We start from the raw sequence: 19955 nt of genomic DNA, 5'->3' as shown, positions 1-19955 counted from the left end.
AGGTCTCAGGTTTTAACAAGAGTCCCTTAAAAGCCTTGTTTTCCTCCCCAAATTAGATGAAATACCAAAATAACTTTTAAGTGTCGGAATACCAGTTTCCCTTTTTTATATATATCAGATTCCGCTCCATGAAATGATTTGTCATCGCCCCTACAAGCTTCCATATTCATCATCATTGTGTCAAGTGCAGCAGTCTAAGGCACTGCATCTCAGTAAATACAAGAAATGGTTAAAAGTCAACCTGAGTCACTATTAAGTAATTCCATGGCACAAGTGGCAGCAAAGCAAACTGGCTCCCTCGCACTTGTTGCAGAGTAAATTTAGCAGCGCAACACGCCCACGGGGTGCTATTTTGGAGTGTGTAAAGCTTGGCGGCCCTACTCCCGGGGCCCTCTGACAGCATTGGGGCCTTGCGAGTGCAAACACGCATGATTACCCTGTGAGTCACCATGGTGGAACCTCCAACCCACAAGCTCTGCTGCGGGCAGGCCTGTCCTTAGCTAGGGCACTGCTGCTGACGCTGAAGGTCTTCTATAAACCCTCCCTGGAGGATTTGTCACCAAAGGCAAAGCTCCGCTTTCAGTTTGTCTAACCTCAGCGGATTTCCCTTATTTTCCTAATACCATTCTAAATGGAAATTCGCTATGAGGGACTGCAGAGATGGGTTTGAGGGACAGGATGAGGGGTTTCTATGCCTCTCACTGAAGTTGGTTTGGTTTGCTTTCGTTATGTTGAAAATGTTTTTGCTCTTTGTTGGGCGAAACAGTTTCTGAGAAATAGAGAGAACCATCTGATGGTGAATACAGAAAAGTTGCTATAAAATCATCTAAACAGAGCAAAAGTTAAAAAATAACAACATATAACTCCTGCTACATCCAGGTTTCTATCTCAGGCTGGTTGGCAATGAGGTAAACACTCATTTACTTTAGTGACCTTTTATAATTCACATGAGTAATAAACAATGTTTTATCAGGTGCTGGGACTACTTTGGCAGAGGTGTTCCTTTGGAACCAAGCCTCTGCATTTGCTCCATGGTTTCACACACAGAGGGCCAGGGTGTAAACCCTTCACACATCGTCCCCAAGTGCCATTCGTCTATGCGGCGTTACTGCCATCTAATACCACACATTTACCCCAAGCCCCTCTTCCTGTCTTTGTCAGGCATTTTATGGACAAAGGCCAGTAGGGGATGTGGAAGAGAAGGCGGGGCCTGAGTGAGAGGACCAATACCCAAACCCTGGCAATCATTCAGGGGGATCCTATTGTAATTAATGGCCAGGCGTGTTTGAGAGATGAGCTTTGCACTTTTGCTCATAGCCAATGGATGTCGGTGATTATGTGTTCTACTAACTGAAAATTCAATCAAAGGGAAGTGGCCAATGCCCACAATTGGCCCAGCCTTGGCCGGGGTAGGCCGTCATTGTAAATTAAAATGACTTTCCTAGTTAAATAAAGGTCAAATAAAAAATAAAAGAAATGTAACTAGAGGTGAAGATGGCTTGATCAGAGGGAGCTGTCAAGAATTGCTCATCTGGGAACTTAAGGAAATATAATTACATTTAGATCATTTAAAACAACAGTTGGATGACAGTGTTCTGAAAAAGTACACCAACAAAAACTCCACCTTAAGGCCCTGCTACACTACAGTCATCGGTTGTCCGGAATTGGATTCAGCCATATAGGAAATACTTCCTTGGAAATCAATGTAAGCTGCTATACTGTCCACGTTGTGTCAAGTCCAATGGCAGCGTCCAAGCTCTGGGGCGGCAGGGTAGCCTAGTGGTTAGAGCGTTGGACTAATTACTGGAAGGGTGCAGGTTCAAACCTGTGAGCTGACAAGATACAAATCTGTCGTTCTGCCCCTGAACAGGTAATTAACCCACTGTTCCTAGGCCGTCATTGAAAATAAGAATTTGTTCTTAACTGACTTGCCTGGTTAAATAAAGGTAAAAAAAAAAGAATTGCTGAGGTTCAATTCTCAATGGCTGCCACTCGCATTCATTCCATCTTGTGTGAATTGAAATACTGAGAAGTAAAGTTGATTTTGGTTGGTTTCTGGTGTAGCAGGTAGAACGTTACATTGCCACGATGCTGATGGCTGAAGTGCTATTCTCTCAAACGTTGCAGGCTAAAGAAATACAGTAAAGTATACTTCATATTAGCTATACTGCTCTCCCTTCTGGTCAGACGGGCCCACATTGATAAGATCATGTCCTATCTTAACAGCCCCCAGGGAAAGGTCTGTATGAGCGATGTTCAATATCCCCACCCCCCTCCGCTCCTTCCCTTTTTCCTTGATATCTCAACCAAGGGAAAAAAATGACTCCCAAAACGTTATTTAAAAAAAAGAGCTTAAATCATTCCTTGGACGCAGTGGGCCCTCTCGGAGGGTGTGTGTTTGGTGGGTGGGTGGAGGTTGGGGTACCTCACCCCTCCCAGTCTCTTTTTAAAGATTATACTACCATCTAGCCAGATGGTTCCCGTCTGCTGGCTTTTTTTCAATTCACTTCCTCTCCTCACAGACAGCCTGCACCCCTCCCCCATTTTCCCATCTCTCTCCTCCCCCTACCCTCCCTTCTTCCTCTCCTCCCACCCTCCCCAACGGCTCCTCTGTTATGCGGCAGGAAATAATCTTTTATAGCCCGGTTGTTCGGAAGTGACCTCCTGCCCTTGATTAGATAGGGCCAAGTCCTATCACACGATTGTGTTTGAGCTGGCAGTCCCCCCCCCCTATCCACCCCACCTCTCCTCCCCCTTTTTCACTGGCAGGCTCGGTGATCCTGTATAAGGGACAACAATGGGAGGCTTTAGTCCGTCCGGCTCTCGGCTGGGGGTCATGTCAGAGAGTTTTTTGTTGTTGGTGGGGGGTGGAGTGGTGGGAGGGAGGGAGGGAGATGGAAGGCCCCTGCTTTAGTTAACCTCTCCATTGCTGTTTGCCCCTCCTCCCTTCATTTCCTCCCTCCTTCCGGTTGACCCTCAATAGGGGCCTTTAAAGGTTCCCTTTAATCTCTACTATCAGTGGATCCTTGAGTCAACTGAGTAGTCAACAGGTGAGCAACAGTTCAGTGATGGCTACTCAGGGCCTTTCATGGGTCCCTATCGGGTTACTTAGTTTAACTGATCTGCGTTAGCACCTTGTTAAGAACTCCTATTTCCTTCAGCATTGATCACAGGGATTCCACATCACTGCTCTGTCAGGAGTGGAATTCCAAATACCAAAGCACTTCTTTAGGGGATCAAGAAAGAGGTTTAAACAGTGAGTTAGTCACTAAATGCTTGCTCAAAATTAGTTGATTGGGTTCCTTCTAAAACCAGTACAAAGCGAGTTTCTCAAATGACAAAGGTACATATTTTATGGATAACCACCAAGTGATCTATGACTCCTGAGACTATCTATGACTCCTAGTGTACCAACCAGGACGCATTGCAAAAAAACAACAGTGCTACGAACCCTGACAAAGTGCTACAAAATAGGTTTGGTGGAATTTAGTGTTTTCTAGTTCTATTAGTTAGACACAAAAAAATAGCATTTAGAATAGCTGTTAGAAAATGTACTACTTGGTAGTTTAACATTTGAGGCATGAGTCAAGCAGACAGGACTCTTTTTCCCCCCCTTGTTTGTCCCCTTCTCTTATGGGTACTTTAAACCCAGAACAAAATAGTTGACAATAGACCCTACCGAATGTCAAATTAAAACTACATAGCTACATTTGCTAGGCTAACTTCTTTCTTAAAATGCAATGTAGACAAAATGTCTGAAGTCGACCTACTGGTAAGTTAGAGAGCGGTTTGCAGGGGGGTCCCGAACAGGAAGCACTGAGTCCCCCTCTTCCCTAAGTGATTGAAGGGACCCCCAGATCAAAGGCGAGGAACACAGAAAAGCCTTATCTGTTGTTGATAGTGAAGCACAGGGTTCTAGAAATGTGTAATTACAGGGCCAGATCATAGAATCCCTCTTTTCATCTTGTTATGCTTCTGTTCTTCGAGTGCTTTGAAACGAGGCTCCGCTCACTTTTTGATGCCTTTAGGAACAGATGGAAATGTACAGAATGGTTACCTGAAGTAAAATAGGGGAGGGTCATGCTTTTTCAATTTCAGTCAAGAGGAGGGTTTAGTATTTTTTTTAAATCTAGTCCAGAGGAGGATCATGTAATTTTTAATTGATGAAATGTCAATATTTCTCAGTGTTTTTTAAATTAGTTGCTTATTAGGTTATATATCGATGTGTGCCCGATGCAGCCCCTCATCTCTCATTCTCCTCTGGGAGCGCAATATGGCTATTTAGTGTGGTCTCAATCAAATGATCCATAGCCTGTAGGCTACGAAGTGCAGGCTCGAGAAGCACAAAGCAAAGTTATATTTCTAAGATAGCTGCTGGGATGGTGTAAATAAATCTAGGCTGCATTACACCCTGCAATGGGTATTCCAACCCTGAGCCCTGGCCTGCTCTGCATTTGCTGATCAAAAACTTTTTTTGTGTGTGTGTGTCCTGCATAACCAATGGCTGTGCTGTGTAGGCTTACGGTGGCAGTTCAGGAGTCAAAGGTTTCTTCCAATTTTAAAAATTTGATTAGTCGTAGTTCAACAAAATTCACTCTTTTGAGCGTGGACTAGCCTATAGCTTACTGCATGTTCTGTTCAGTTTGAGAAGGAGAGCACAAAGATGAGGCGGACCGGAGGTCAACTTTGATAGCTTCCTAGTACTATAATTGATTTGATAAAAAACAATATATTTATTTTTAGTTAGTGACCTTCCAATAAACCAGATGCTAATAACTTACATTGTGGTGTTGAAACTTGAAGCAGCAGCTGTGGCACAATCAATCAGAATGGACAGCTCATGGTGCTGAAAGTGGACACTTTCAAGTCGGCATAATTCATTTCAACCTTATTCATTTTAATGACACTTTACTAAAAACAAGAGGGCTTTGTGTTGGAGCCTATTTCTTCCTAATTAAGAAATAAGAGGTTGGTCTATCTGTTTGACAGACGAAGTTAGGCTATAGGCTGCTATATCCATAAATGTGTTGGTCAATTCCTCCACCCACCATGCACTCTTTTAGTAGTTTACCGCCATGTCAGTGAAGGGGTGTTAAGTTAAAACCAAGACTCGAATTGGGGGTATGCCATATGTCGACCTAATATTAAAGAAAATGGCAAAAAGCACAGCACTTCTTAGCTTAATACTATGAAGACAATAAAACGGATCCAATTATATAAAGTTATATATAACATCCCTTTGGTCCGCGATTCTCTATGCGAGAAACAAGCTGTAAAAACAACCTGGTCAAGACTCCGAGGCATTGGGATGTCATTGTTTCCTTTCTTTGACATTCAGAGACTGACTTTGCTTGTGAAGTAGGCCTAATCTAATTCTTTCACTGTCAATTGATTAAGCAATTCCCTATCTGTACAATAGAAGATGTTTAAACCCAGACAGCTTTTACAGAAACACCTGTGACCTTCTCTCGTTGGGTTAAGCTATGGAAGACAAGTTGTCAGCTGTTAATAGTTACAGGCCTACTGTGTCTGGGTTGGAAAGGTAGGCCTAACTTTTGAAAGTCAGCCAGTGAAGTACTATTTTTTTTATTTTATTTTACCTTTATTTAACTAGGCAAATCAGTTAAGAACAAATTCTTATTTTCAATGACGGCCTAGGAACAGTGGGTTAACTGCCTGTTCAGAGGCAGAATGACAGATTTGTACCTTGTCAGCTCGGGGGTTTGAACTTGCATCCTTCCAGTTACTAGTCCAACACTCTAACCACTAGGCTACCTGCCACCCCAGAACTATTTGCAAATAGGGACAGTTTCTTTACAAACAAGACACACTGATTTGGCATTGGAGAAATATGATAAGATGAACACATAGGTCTATGTGTCTTTCCATTCTTAGCCTGTAATTTCGGTCATTTGTGTGGTATGAAAGAAAGATTCGTTGACATGTAAAATTACGAAGAATTGCATGACATGTTTATTAAAGGCCATTCTTCTGGCACCTGCAAATACGATGATCGATTCATGCAATGCTTTTACTATAAAGCAGATCTTTCCACCCCTACTCTTGTCTACGGTGGTCTGCAAACCCACAACCTTCAGGCCCTGTGCCCTGTGCCCTGTACCCTGTGCCCTGTGCCCTGTGCCCTGTGCAATGCTTTTAGGATGAAGAACAGTCTCTAAAACTGGATATATATAAGGCTCTTGTTTGGCCAAGAAGTCAGGGTAAACGGCAGACGTGTCTGGCATACACTTTGTTTGAAGGATTATTTTTTGGTGAAGGGGAGGGTCACCATTTTCATTTCAGAGCGGTCTGATTTTCTTCATGTAACCCTTATTATAAATAACGTTCACTCCCTTAAGTGTACGTTCAAAAATGACAGAGAGAAGGCGATAAGTAAAAAGCCTTCACAGGCAACGAGGAAGTGGCTTCACCAAAAACGAATTTCCCGGACTGTAGAAAAGTTAAATGAATAATGACAAACAAGAGGCATTTCAATGGAGTTTTGTTCTGGAATTCCTCAATACTGAGCACAGTTCATATGGTGTCTGGTGTGTAGGCTAGGTGTAGCAGGGTCCAGTCCCATATCTCTCCCCTCATAGAAGAGTTGAATTAAGTTTTCAATTTCAAACTCTGCAAGAAGCTCGGTTCGATCTCTATTGCGTTCAATAGTTGCGTTATGTTGGAGGGGTAACAGAACCTGGACGACAGCCTTTCTCCTTGCTGTAAATTCGTATTAACTTCGCCCCCTCTATAATACGCCCCAGCTTGACTTGTAGAGACCACATCCCCTTCATAGAAACAGCCATGTCAATCATAGCCAGGGCCCAACTTGGTCAAAGTACACTGCCGGATGATTGACGCCTTAGATTATGTGTGTGGACTTCTATAGTGGAAGAGCCTATAGACCCTGTAGTTAGCCCACCAGCAGGGCAAATTCTTTACCTGTGTGGTTTGTTTATCTAAATTGGAGATCCTGAAATTTGCAGGTAGAACGAACATGTGACACATTGAATAACTAACCTAAGATGTTGATTTTCCAGTTAAATACTTACATCTTTGTTGTGTATAGATATCATTATTTAAAAATATACATATACTACACCACCAAATGTATGGGGACACCTGCTCGTCGAAAATCTCAATCCAAAATCATGGGCATTAATATGGAGTTGGTCCTCCCTTTGCTGCTATAACAGCCTCCACTCGTCTGGGAAGGCTTTCCACTAGATGTTAGAACATTGCTGTGGGACTTGCTTCCTTTCAGCCACAAGAGCATTAGTAAGGTCGGACACTGATGTAGGGCGGTTAGGCCTGGCTCACAGTCGGTGTTCCAATTCATCCCAAAGGTGTTCGATGGGGTTGAGGTCAGGGCTCTGTGCAGGCCAGTCAAGTTCTCCACATCAATTTCAACAAACCATTTCTGTGTGGACCTTGCTTTGTGCATGGGGGCATTTTCATGCTGAAACAGGAAAGGGCCTTCCCCAAACAGTTGCCACAAAGTCGGAAGCACAGAATCATCATCATCATTGTATGCTGTAGCGTTAAGATTTCCCTTCACCTGGAACTAAGGGGCCTAGCCCAAACCATGAAAAACAGCTCCCGACCATTATTCCTCCTCCACCAAACATTACAATTGGCGCTATGCATTCGGGCAGGTAGTGTTCTCCGGGCATCCGGCAAATCCATATTCATCCATCGGACTGCCAGATGATGAAGAGTGATTCATCGCTCCAGAGAACGAGTTTTCACTACTCCAAAGTCTAATGGCATTGAGCTTTACACCACTCCAGCTGACGCTTTGCATTGCGTATGGTGATAGTAGGCTTGAGTCCGGCTACTCGGCCGTGGAAACCCATTTCATGAACGTCCCGACGAACAGTTCTTGTGCTGACATTGCATCCAGAGGCAGTTTGGAACTGGGTAGTGAGTGTTGCAACCAAGGACAGGCAATTCTGTGAGCTTGTGTGGCCCACCACTTCGCGGCTGAGACGTTGTTGCTCCTCGACATTTCCACTTCACAATAACAGCACTTAAAGTTGACCACGGCAACTCTAGCAGAGGAGAAATTTGACTTCTTGGAAAGGTGGCATCCTATTATGGTGCCATGTTGAAAGTCACTGAGCTTTCAGTAAGGCAATTCTACTGCAAATGTTTGTCTATGGAGATTGCATGGCTGTGTGCTCGATCTATTACACCTGTCAGCAATGGCTGTGGCAGAAATATCCAAATCCACTCATTTGAAGGGGTGTCCACATACTTTTGTATATATAGTGTATCTCAAGGAATATTGCTTGAGCCCTTTTCTTTGAGGAAGAGTCAGTTTGACTTCACGCTTATTTCAAAATGTTTGTTATAATTTTAGAACAGAGTTATAACGAGGTTCCAGTAGTTTATGGGGGGGGGGGGGGGGGTTCAACACAATATGGCTGTTATGCCTAGGCTTCAAATCTAACAGGCTTCAAATCAAACAGGCTTCAAATCAAACAGGCTTCAAATCAGACAGGCTTCAAATCAAACAGGCTTCAAATCAAACAGGCTTCAAATCAGACAGGCTTCAAATCAAACAGGCTTCAAATCTAACAGGCTTCAAATCAAACAGGCTTCAAATCAAACAGGCTTCAAATCTAACAGGCTTCAAATCTAACAGGCTTCAAATCTAACAGGCTTCAAATCAAACAGGCTTCAAATCTAAAAAGGCTTCAAATCAGACAGGCTTCAAATCAAACAGGCTTCAAATCTAAAAAGGCTTCAAATCTAACAGGCTTCAAATCAAACAGGCTTCAAATCTAACAGGCTTCAAATCTAACATGCTTCAAATCAAACAGGCTTCAAATCAGACAGGCTTCAAATCTAACAGGCTTCAAATCTAACATGCTTCAAATCAAACAGGCTTCAAATCAAACAGGCTTCAAATCAAACAGGCTTCAAATCTAACAGGCTTCAAATCTAACAGGCTTCAAATCAAACAGGCTTCAAATCTAACAGGCTTCAAATCAAACAGGCTTCAAATCTAAAAAGGCTTCAAATCAGACAGGCTTCAAATCAAACAGACTTCAAATCTAAAAAGGCTTCAAATCTAACAGGCTTCAAATCAAACAGGCTTCAAATCAAACAGGCTTCAAATCTAACATGCTTCAAATCAAACAGGCTTCAAATCAGACAGGCTTCAAATCTAACATGTTTCAAATCAAACAGGCTTCAAATCAAACAGGCTTCAAATCAAACAGGCTTCAAATCTAACAGGCTTCAAATCTAACATGCTTCAAATCAAACAGGCTTCAAATCTAACAGGCTTCAAATCAAACAGGCTTCACATCAGACAGGCTTCAAATCAAACAGGCTTCAAATCAAACAGGCTTCCAATCAAACAGGCTTCAAATCTAAAAGGCTTCAAATCAGACAGGCTTCAAATCAAACAGGCTTCAAATCTAAAATGCTTCAAATCAAACAGGCTTCAAATCTAAAAGGCTTCAAATCAGTCAGGCTTCAAATCAAACAGCCTTCAATTCTAACATGCTTCAAATCAAACATGCTTCAAATCTAACATGCTTCAAATCAAACAGGCTTCAAATCTAACAGGCTTCAAATCAAACAGGCTTCACATCAGACAGGCTTCAAATCAAACAGGCTTCAAATCTAACAGGCTTCAAATCAAACAGGCTTCAAATCAGACAGGCTTCAAATCTAACAGGCTTCAAATCTAACATGCTTCAAATCAAACAGGCTTCAAATCAAACAGGCTTCAAATCTAACAGGCTTCAAATCTAACAGGCTTCAAATCAAACAGGCTTCAAATCTAACAGGCTTCAAATCAAACAGGCTTCAAATCTAAAAAAGCTTCAAATCAGACAGGCTTCAAATCAAACAGGCTTCAAATCTAAAAAGGCTTCAAATCAGACAGGCTTCAAATCAAACAGGCTTCAAATCTAACAGGCTTCAAATCTAACATGCTTCAAATCAAACAGGCTTCAAATCAGACAGGCTTCAAATCTAACAGGCTTCAAATCAAACAGGCTTCAAATCAAACAGGCTTCAAATCAAACAGGCTTCAAATCTAACAGGCTTCAAATCTAACATGCTTCAAATCAAACAGGCTTCAAATCTAACAGGCTTCAAATCAAACAGGCTTCACATCAGACAGGCTTCAAATCAAACAGGCTTCAAATCAGACAGGCTTCAAATCAAACAGGCTTCAAATCTAAAAGGCTTCAAATCAGACAGGCTTCAAATCAAACAGGCTTCAAATCTAACATGCTTCAAATCAAACAGGCTTCAAATCTAAAAGGCTTCAAATCAGACAGGCTTCAAATCAAACAGGCTTCAATTCTAACATGCTTCAAATCAAACAGGCTTCAAATCAAACAGGCTTCAAATCTAACAGGCTTCAAATCTAACAGGCTTCAAATCTAACATGCTTCAAATCAAACAGGCTTCAAATCTAACAGGCTTCAAATCAAACAGGCTTCACATCAGACAGGCTTCAAATCAAACAGGCTTCAAATCAAACAGGCTTCCAATCAAACAGGCTTCAAATCTAAAAGGCTTCAAATCAGACAGGCTTCAAATGAAACAGGCTTCAAATCTAACATGCTTCAAATCAAACAGGCTTCAAATCTAAAAGGCTTCAAATCAGTCAGGCTTCAAATCAAACAGCCTTCAATTCTAACATGCTTCAAATCAAACATGCTTCAAATCTAACATGCTTCAAATCAAACAGGCTTCAAATCTAACAGGCTTCAAATCAAACAGGCTTCACATCAGACAGGCTTCAAATCAAACAGGCTTCAAATCTAAAAAGGCTTCAAATCAAACAGGCTTCAAATCAGACAGGCTTCAAATCTAACAGGCTTCAAATCTAACATGCTTCAAATCAAACAGGCTTCAAATCAAACAGGCCTCAAATCTAACAGGCTTCAAATCTAACAGGCTTCAAATCAAACAGGCTTCAAATCTAACAGGCTTCAACTCAAACAGGCTTCAAATCTAACAGGCTTCAAATCTAACATGCTTCAAATCAAACAGGCTTCAAATCTAACAGGCTTCAAATCAAACAGGCTTCACATCAGACAGGCTTCAAATCAAACAGGCTTCAAATCTAACATGCTTCCAATCAAACAGGCTTCAAATCTAAAAGGCTTCAAATCAGACAGGCTTCAAATCAAACAGGCTTCAAATCTAACATGCTTCAAATCAAAAAGGCTTCAAATCTAAAAGGCTTCAAATCAGACAGGCTTCAAATCAAACAGGCTTCAATTCTAACATGCTTCAAATCAAACATGCTTCAAATTTAACATGCTTCAAATCAAACAGGCTTCAAATCTAACAGGCTTCAAATCAAACAGGCTTCACATCAGACAGGCTTCAAATCAAACAGGCTTCAAATCTAACAGGCTTCAAATCAAACAGGCTTCAATTCTAACATGCTTCAAATCAAACATGCTTCAAATCTAACATGCTTCAAATCAAACAGGCTTCAAATCTAACAGGCTTCAAATCAAACAGGCTTCACATCAGACAGGCTTCAAATCAAACAGGCTTCAAATCTAACAGGCTTCAAATCAAACAGGCTTCAAATCAGACAGGCTTCAAATCTAACAGGCTTCAAATCTAACATGCTTCAAATCAAACAGGCTTCAAATCAAACAGGCTTCAAATCTAACAGGCTTCAAATCTAACAGGCTTCAAATCAAACAGGCTTCAAATCTAACAGGCTTCAAATCAAACAGGCTTCAAATCTAAAAAAGCTTCAAATCAGACAGGCTTCAAATCAAACAGGCTTCAAATCTAAAAAGGCTTCAAATCAGACAGGCTTCAAATCAAACAGGCTTCAAATCTAACAGGCTTCAAATCTAACATGCTTCAAATCAAACAGGCTTCAAATCAGACAGGCTTCAAATCTAACAGGCTTCAAATCAAACAGGCTTCAAATCAAACAGGCTTCAAATCAAACAGGCTTCAAATCTAACAGGCTTCAAATCTAACATGCTTCAAATCAAACAGGCTTCAAATCTAACAGGCTTCAAATCAAACAGGCTTCACATCAGACAGGCTTCAAATCAAACAGGCTTCAAATCTAACATGCTTCCAATCAAACAGGCTTCAAATCTAAAAGGCTTCAAATCAGACAGGCTTCAAATCAAACAGGCTTCAAATCTAACATGCTTCAAATCAAACAGGCTTCAAATCTAAAAGGCTTCAAATCAGACAGGCTTCAAATCAAACAGGCTTCAATTCTAACATGCTTCAAATCAAACAGGCTTCAAATCAAACAGGCTTCAAATCTAACAGGCTTCAAATCTAACAGGCTTCAAATCTAACATGCTTCAAATCAAACAGGCTTCAAATCTAACAGGCTTCAAATCAAACAGGCTTCACATCAGACAGGCTTCAAATCAAACAGGCTTCAAATCAAACAGGCTTCCAATCAAACAGGCTTCAAATCTAAAAGGCTTCAAATCAGACAGGCTTCAAATCAAACAGGCTTCAAATCTAACATGCTTCAAATCAAACAGGCTTCAAATCTAAAAGGCTTCAAATCAGTCAGGCTTCAAATCAAACAGCCTTCAATTCTAACATGCTTCAAATCAAACATGCTTCAAATCTAACATGCTTCAAATCAAACAGGCTTCAAATCTAACAGGCTTCAAATCAAACAGGCTTCACATCAGACAGGCTTCAAATCAAACAGGCTTCAAATCTAACAGGCTTCAAATCAAACAGGCTTCAAATCAGACAGGCTTCAAATCTAACAGGCTTCAAATCTAACATGCTTCAAATCAAACAGGCTTCAAATCAAACAGGCCTCAAATCTAACAGGCTTCAAATCTAACAGGCTTCAAATCAAACAGGCTTCAAATCAAACAGGCTTCAAATCAAACAGGCTTCAAATCTAACAGGCTTCAAATCTAACATGCTTCAAATCAAACAGGCTTCAAATCTAACAGGCTTCAAATCAAACAGGCTTCACATCAGACAGGCTTCAAATCAAACAGGCTTCAAATCTAACATGCTTCCAATCAAACAGGCTTCAAATCTAAAAGGCTTCAAATCAGACAGGCTTCAAATCAAACAGGCTTCAAATCTAACATGCTTCAAATCAAACAGGCTTCAAATCTAAAAGGCTTCAAATCAGACAGGCTTCAAATCAAACAGGCTTCAATTCTAACATGCTTCAAATCAAACATGCTTCAAATTTAACATGCTTCAAATCAAACAGGCTTCAAATCTAACAGGCTTCAAATCAAACAGGCTTCACATCAGACAGGCTTCAAATCAAACAGGCTTCAAATCTAACAGGCTTCAAATCAAACAGGCTTCAAATCTAACAGGCTTCAAATCTAACAGGCTTCAAATCTAGCAGAGAGCAAAAGGCTTTCCCAGACGGGCCTGTTGATCTGCATCTGTGGTGCTCTTCAGGAGCACAGCTGGGTGGGTTATGTGTGGGTGAGAAGTTGAAAGGCAACTCCCGCCACCCTAGCCTGCGAATCTCACACAACCACTCAGGATGAATGGAATGGGAACGCTTTGGAGAAACAAAAGGAAAAATAGAGAGACAGAATGAAAGAGACAGGGAGGGAGAGAATGAGAGGAAAACAAGTGAAACCAGCTGTTCGGAAGTGCCTTGTCTTTACGACGTTGCAGCGACGCGGGCTCATAACCGAGTCCAAGTTTTGCCACAATCAAACGCTCCATTTGCCTTTACAGGAATATTAGAGATGTTATGCGGTGGTCTTTCTCGGGGGTATTGGGGGGGGGGGGGGGTGGTGTCGTGTATTTACACCCTCCAATATATATGGTGTGTAGGTAGTGAAGCTTTAGCTCTAGACAACAAAGGGTTCTCTAATGTTTTCCTCCCCGAGGGAATACTATAAGCTGGGCCCACATCAAGCCTCCAGTCTGCTCCGTTCTGCCATGCTACGCAGGTGCACACTTAAAAAGGCCTTTGGTGGGCGAGCCCCAAGCCGGGCCTGTACTAAAATAGCCCCCACATCAACACGGGTGGTGTTTGGATGGATGGGCTTTGGGATTGGGAGGTTTAGAATTCTGGCTATAGGTTCAAAACAGTGTTCGCTCACCACAGGCCTTTCCTTTACTCTCTATCCATGGCACTAAGCTTTCCCTGGAACATGTGGAACAAGTGATCATGGGGCTCAGAAAGTATTGTTGCGCTGCTAAAAGGTGACTTTCAGTTACAACTTCTTGAAGACATACTGTGTGGAGAAATGTATAAGTGTGACTTAAAAGTTAGGTACACATGGGGCAAAATTCTTTGGGCTTTCTGACGACCTTCCAAAGGTAATTATGTAAGTCGTATAGATAAGAAAGCTGTCAAGACCTGTAAAATGGCAATAAATCGGCTTCCCGATTATAGAAAATTATTTGCATTCGTGCTAAAGGTCATTTCCTGCTTACAGGCTTATCAAAGTTGTCTTTGCTTATCTGGAGCCAAAATCCTAGCTGTGGGTAATCCTTATGTGTTAATGAGTCAAATTGAACGACAATCAGTCAACTTTCATTCAGCTAAAGTTCATACTCTTGCCAAGGAAGTGCACTGCAATCCTCAATCTGGTATAAAGCCTGGAGGTCATGGGTGGGGTTGAAAGTTTAGAGCCCTGTAGATGCTGATGAGTACTTCCTCCATGCTTTTGCCAAGGAAGTGCACTGCACTCGTCAATCTGTTGTAAAGCCTGGAGGTCATGGGTGGGGTTGATAGTTTAGAGCCCTGTAGGTGCTGATGAGTACCCCCCCCCCCCGCGCACCATCTACATGTGAATGGAACCTGCTCGTTGACTTGTTATATTCCACCACCGTGGAGGCCCCTGGGTATAAGAGTGTAAGCTTTCTTGTTTTCATTTGTTTTCCTCCCCTCCTCAGTTCTGATCAAGTCAGCTAGGCTCTTTCAGGAGGGGGGCCCTTGCTTGGGGGAGAAGAGTAGAAGGGGAGGGAGGGGAGGGGATTGGCTGGGACACATTGAGTTTGCTAAGTCAGGCAGAATGCTCGACAGGAAGGAATGAATGAAGAAAGGAAGGAAGGGAGAAAAAACGTTCCCCTAAGTGCCATTGTTTAGGTGACATGGCTTGAGCAGCCAAAATGACCATTTCGGACCGGTGGGGTCCTCTTCAGGAATGACCCACTTCTCAGAGGCAGATGAAGGCAGATGGCGTTCTCAGGCTGGAGAGGGATGTGGTCTCTGGGATTCTTTCATAATGCCGTTTAGAATACAAAATGCATCACATTTTGTTTATTATGCAGACTCCTAGGTTTTAATCTCTCTGGGAAATAACAGGTTAACAGATGGATTGCACTAGAGCTAATGCAACTCGTTGTAAGTGCAGATGATAAGAAAAGAAGAACCTAAGCTCGTTTGAATGAATTGAACATTTCCAACATATTCTCAGTGATCTGTTTCGACGTGATTTGTTTAGACAGTCCACGTGTATTTCTGGATGACAGAGGGGTTGTAGACGTACAATACATTCGGAAAGTATTCAGACCCCTTGACATTTTCGCCAAAAATGTACGTTAAAGCCATATTCTAAAATGGATTAAATAGTTTTTCCCCCTCAGCAATCTACACACAATACCCCATAATGACGAAGCAAAAACAGTTTATTAGTATTTTTTTAGCAAATGTATAAAAAAAACATCAATATCACAATAAGTATTCATAAGTATAAGTATTCATACCCAAAGTCAGTACTTTGTTGAAACACATTTGGCAGCGATTACAGCCTCGGTTCTTCTTTGGTATGACGCTACAAGCTTGGCACACCTGTATTTGGGGAGTTTTATTTTTTAAATTTAACCTTTATTTAACTAGGAAAGTCAGTTAAGAACAAATTCTTATTTTCAATGATGGCCTAGGAACAGTGGGTTAACTGCCTTGTTCAGGGGCAGAACAAAATATTTTTTACCTTGCCAGCTTGGGGATTCGATCTAACCTTTCAGTTACTGGCCCAATGCTCTAACCACTAGGCTACCTGCCACCCCAGTTTATCCCATTCCTCTCAAGCTCTGTCAGGTTGGATGGGGAGTGTTGCTGGACAGCTATTTTCAGATCGGGTTCAAGTCCGGGCTCTAGCTGGGCCACTCAAGGACATTCAGAGACTTGTCCCGAAGCCACTCCAGCGTTGTCTTGGCTGTGTGCTTAGGGTCGTTGTCCTGTTGCAAGGTGAACCTTTGCCCCAGTCTCAGGTCCTGAGCGCTCTGGAGTAGGTTTTCATCAAGGATCTCTCTGTACTTTGCTCTGTTCATCTTTCCCTCGATCCTGACTAGTCTCCCAGTCCCTGCTGATGAACAACAACCCCACAGCATGATGCTGCCACCACCATGCTTCACCATAGGGATGGTGTCTTTCTGGTAGGTTCTCCCATCTACACAGAGGAACTCTGGAGCTCTGTCAGAGTGACCATTGGGTTCTTGGTCACCTCCCTGACCAAGGCCCTTCTCCCCGATTGCTCAGTTTGGGCAGGTAGCCAGAGTCTTGGTGGTTCCTAACATCTTAAATTGAAGAATGATGGAGGCCAATGTTCTTTGGGACCTTCAATGCTGCAGAAAGGTTATGGTACCCATCCCCAGATCTGTGCTTTGACACAATTCCTTTGACCTCATGTACTGTTGGACATCATATAGACAGGTGTGTGCCTTTCCAAATCATGTCCAATCAATTGAATTATCCACAGGTAGACTCCAATCAAGTTGCAGAAACTTCTCAAGGATGATCAATGGAAACAGGATGCACTCAATGAGCTCAATTTCGAATCTCATACCAAAGGGTCTGAAAACTTATGTAAATAAGGTATTTCAATTTTTTTGATCATTATTTTGTCATTATGGGGGTATTATGTGTAGATTGATAAGGATTTGTATTTGTTGAATCCCTTTTAGAACAAGGCTGTAATGTAACAAAATGTGGGAAAAGTCAAGGGGTCTGAATACTTTCCGAATGCACTGTACACAGCTAGGCTACATCTGCACACCAGTCCACTTGTAGAACAAATGTCTGGCTCCTTCGTGCTTTTGGCCCTGTCCTTTCTGATTGAAGATCAGCCAGATAACATTATCTGCTGACTAATCAAAGGCTTGGATCCCTACCTCATCCCACAGGTGGGCTTTCCAAGAGGCTGCTGGAGGAGAGATTGCTTTTATAAAAAGCCAACCAATCAAAAGTCATAGAGATGATCCAATCCTGTGGTGGGCTAACCTAGGGCTGTGCTCTTTGAGTGGTTGCTTGGAGGGGGATATTGCCATTATTCATTCTACTGGCCCTGGACAGCCTGAACGTCACGAAACCTTCTCAAAGATTTTCAAAACATTATTATTTTGTGAAACTTTTCTATTAAAAATATTCACACTATGGCCAAATAGACTATTGCTATTCCTACTATTGCCAAATACGTTGATCTGTATAATCATTTTGACATGAGTTGCATACCAATTATACTATACTTACATAGAGGTGCATATATGCTAGATAGTTTGTGTGTTAGTTATACTAACTATACTATAATGTCTAATGGAGCAGCAGCAGAAACATGTTTCTTGCCAGTTGACTGAATGGACAGTTTGTATTAGTTTCCCCCGGGTCTTTCCTGATTGCACGACCAATGCAAATTCCGGTCTCGTTCTAATCTAGCCCATTCCCGGACCCAAATTAACAAGAAACCCATTTGACACACATGCTTCCACTTTCCGTGCGGCCTCTCGTTCGCTTAATTCGTATAATTTTGCCTTCATTAGGCTAGTCTTCCATCTGTAAGGTACAGGTAATGTAAAGCATTTGCCCCAATTTGTATGCCCAAGCCCCGGTTGAGAGGAAGTGGAAGAGCTTCAATTGCAGCCATTTCCTCGCCAGTGTACTGAGAGGTCTTATTACAGCATTTAGGTGTCATTACTCACAGCCAACTTCCTCCGCGAGTAATGAATTAGCTGTTGCCAGGGGAGATGAGTATGAAGGGGATAATTATGGCATGTATTGTAGAGGGGATGCATGCTAGCTAAGGCTGCCAGCCGGGTGGCTCAGCACTTTGTCATGTGTAATGTTGCCGCTGATGACAGAGACAGCCAATGTCAAAATGTGCCAAGATGTCGTGGCCCTGGACTGTGGCTAGTCATGCTAACTCCTTTTTGTCGGGGTTTATGTGCATAAAGTAATTGTTGAGTCTTAAAAAGTACATGGTCAGACTGATAAGAGGTTTGTTTGTTCATGGAATGAATCTTCAGTCGGACATTGATCTTTTCTGTTTCCCCTCAAATAGAGTAGAGGTAACATATCTTTTCAAAACAAATAATAATACTCAACAACAGTTGAAACAGGAAGTGATACACCCCAAACATTCAGACCAGCATTCATTTCCCCACAATAAAATGTCTTTGCTTATACAGAGAAATCATAAAACAACCATTGATTTAACCATAAAATGTGTTGTAAACAGCTATTACAACTTATTTCACAGTATCCATCAACCTGAGGGGAAGGCCTAAAAGAACCTCAATCAATGTGGATTCATTCATTTGTGTTTGCACTCCATGGGCAAGTTTCCTTTTGAACACAACAAGACAAATGACCAGGCCTGAAAAATATATTTAAGACTACTTTCCTGAAGAAAAACAGGATCTAAAACCAAGGCAACCGAGGCATCTTAGCACTTGCTGTTAGTCAAGCAGAAAGATGAGTGCCATGCTTGACAACGGAGGAGCCTGCATATTTTCTCAATGGGGAGTTCAGCCTGCAATAGGAACCCTGCCAAAAAAAGCATTTACCAAAACAGAGAAGCCAGGAGGAAATAATACTGGTTGAGGCTTGTTTGGCGGTCTATTGGCTTCATTCCAAGATGCTGTAGGTATCTATAAGTCTTTTTTAGGGGCACCTCCCTCCCCAAAAAGGGGCCCAATGGAGGAGAGAGGAACCTTTACATTTCAGTTTGAATGGGAGGTCTGCCAGTGGCTGAGTTTAAAGTGCAGTTTCCACACATTTGATTGAACTAGTTTGCATTTGATAGGGCAAGGGAGAAGCCTGTGACCTAAAGTAATATTTCCTAAATTCTAAACTTTTTCTGCAGCTTATGCAGAGGGCGGGACAAAGCAGTAAGAGTGCCCCCCCCCCATCTAACCACACCTTCTCCTCTTCTCTCTCTCTGTTCCATCATCCCACGCCTCTCTTTCTCTCTATCTTTCTCTCGCCCTCCTCTCTCGCCCTCCTCTCTCTCGCCCCCCTCTCTCTATCTCAACCCCCCTCTCTCTCCTGCCCCCTCCCTCTCTCGCCCTCCTCTTGCTCTCTCTTTTACCCTCGTCTATCTCTCTCAAGGTCCCCCTCATCCTCATCCTCCTCTCTCTCTCACCCTCCTAACTCTCTCACACACTTCTCTTTTGCCCTCCTCTCTCTGGCCCCACTCTCTGTCTCGCCCCCACTCTCTCTCTCGCACCCTCCCCTCTATCTTTCACCCCCCTCTTTCTCTCTAGACCTTATCTCTCTCTCTTGCCCTTCTCTTTTTCTCACACTCCTCTCTCTATCGCCCTCTCTTTCACTCTCTCTCTCTCTCTCTCTCTCTCTCTCTCTCTCTCTCACCCCTCCTCTCTCCCTCTTCTTCCCCTGTCTCCCTCTCTCACCCTCCTCTCTCTCACCCTCCCCTCTCTCTCGCCCACACTTCTCTCTCTTACCCGCCTCTCTCTCTCTTGCCCTCCTCTTTCTCTCGCCCTCCTCTCTCTCGCCCTCCTCTCTCTCGCCCCCCTCTCTCTATCTCACCCCCCTCTCTCTCCTGCCCCCTCCCTCTCTCGCCCTCCTCTTGCTCTCTCACCCTCCTCTTGCTCTCTCTTTTACCCTCCTCTATCTCTCTCAAGGTCCCCCCTCATCCTCATCCTCCTCTCTCTCTCACCCTCCTAACTCTCTCACACACTTCTCTTTTGCCCTCCTCTCTCTGGCCCCACTCTCTGTCTCGCCCCCACTCTCTCTCTCG

Source organism: Oncorhynchus masou, chromosome 32, assembly GCF_036934945.1.
Source record: "Oncorhynchus masou masou isolate Uvic2021 chromosome 32, UVic_Omas_1.1, whole genome shotgun sequence".
Classification (NCBI taxonomy): domain Eukaryota; kingdom Metazoa; phylum Chordata; class Actinopteri; order Salmoniformes; family Salmonidae; genus Oncorhynchus; species Oncorhynchus masou.
Note: the sequence above shows the minus strand (reverse complement) of the source record.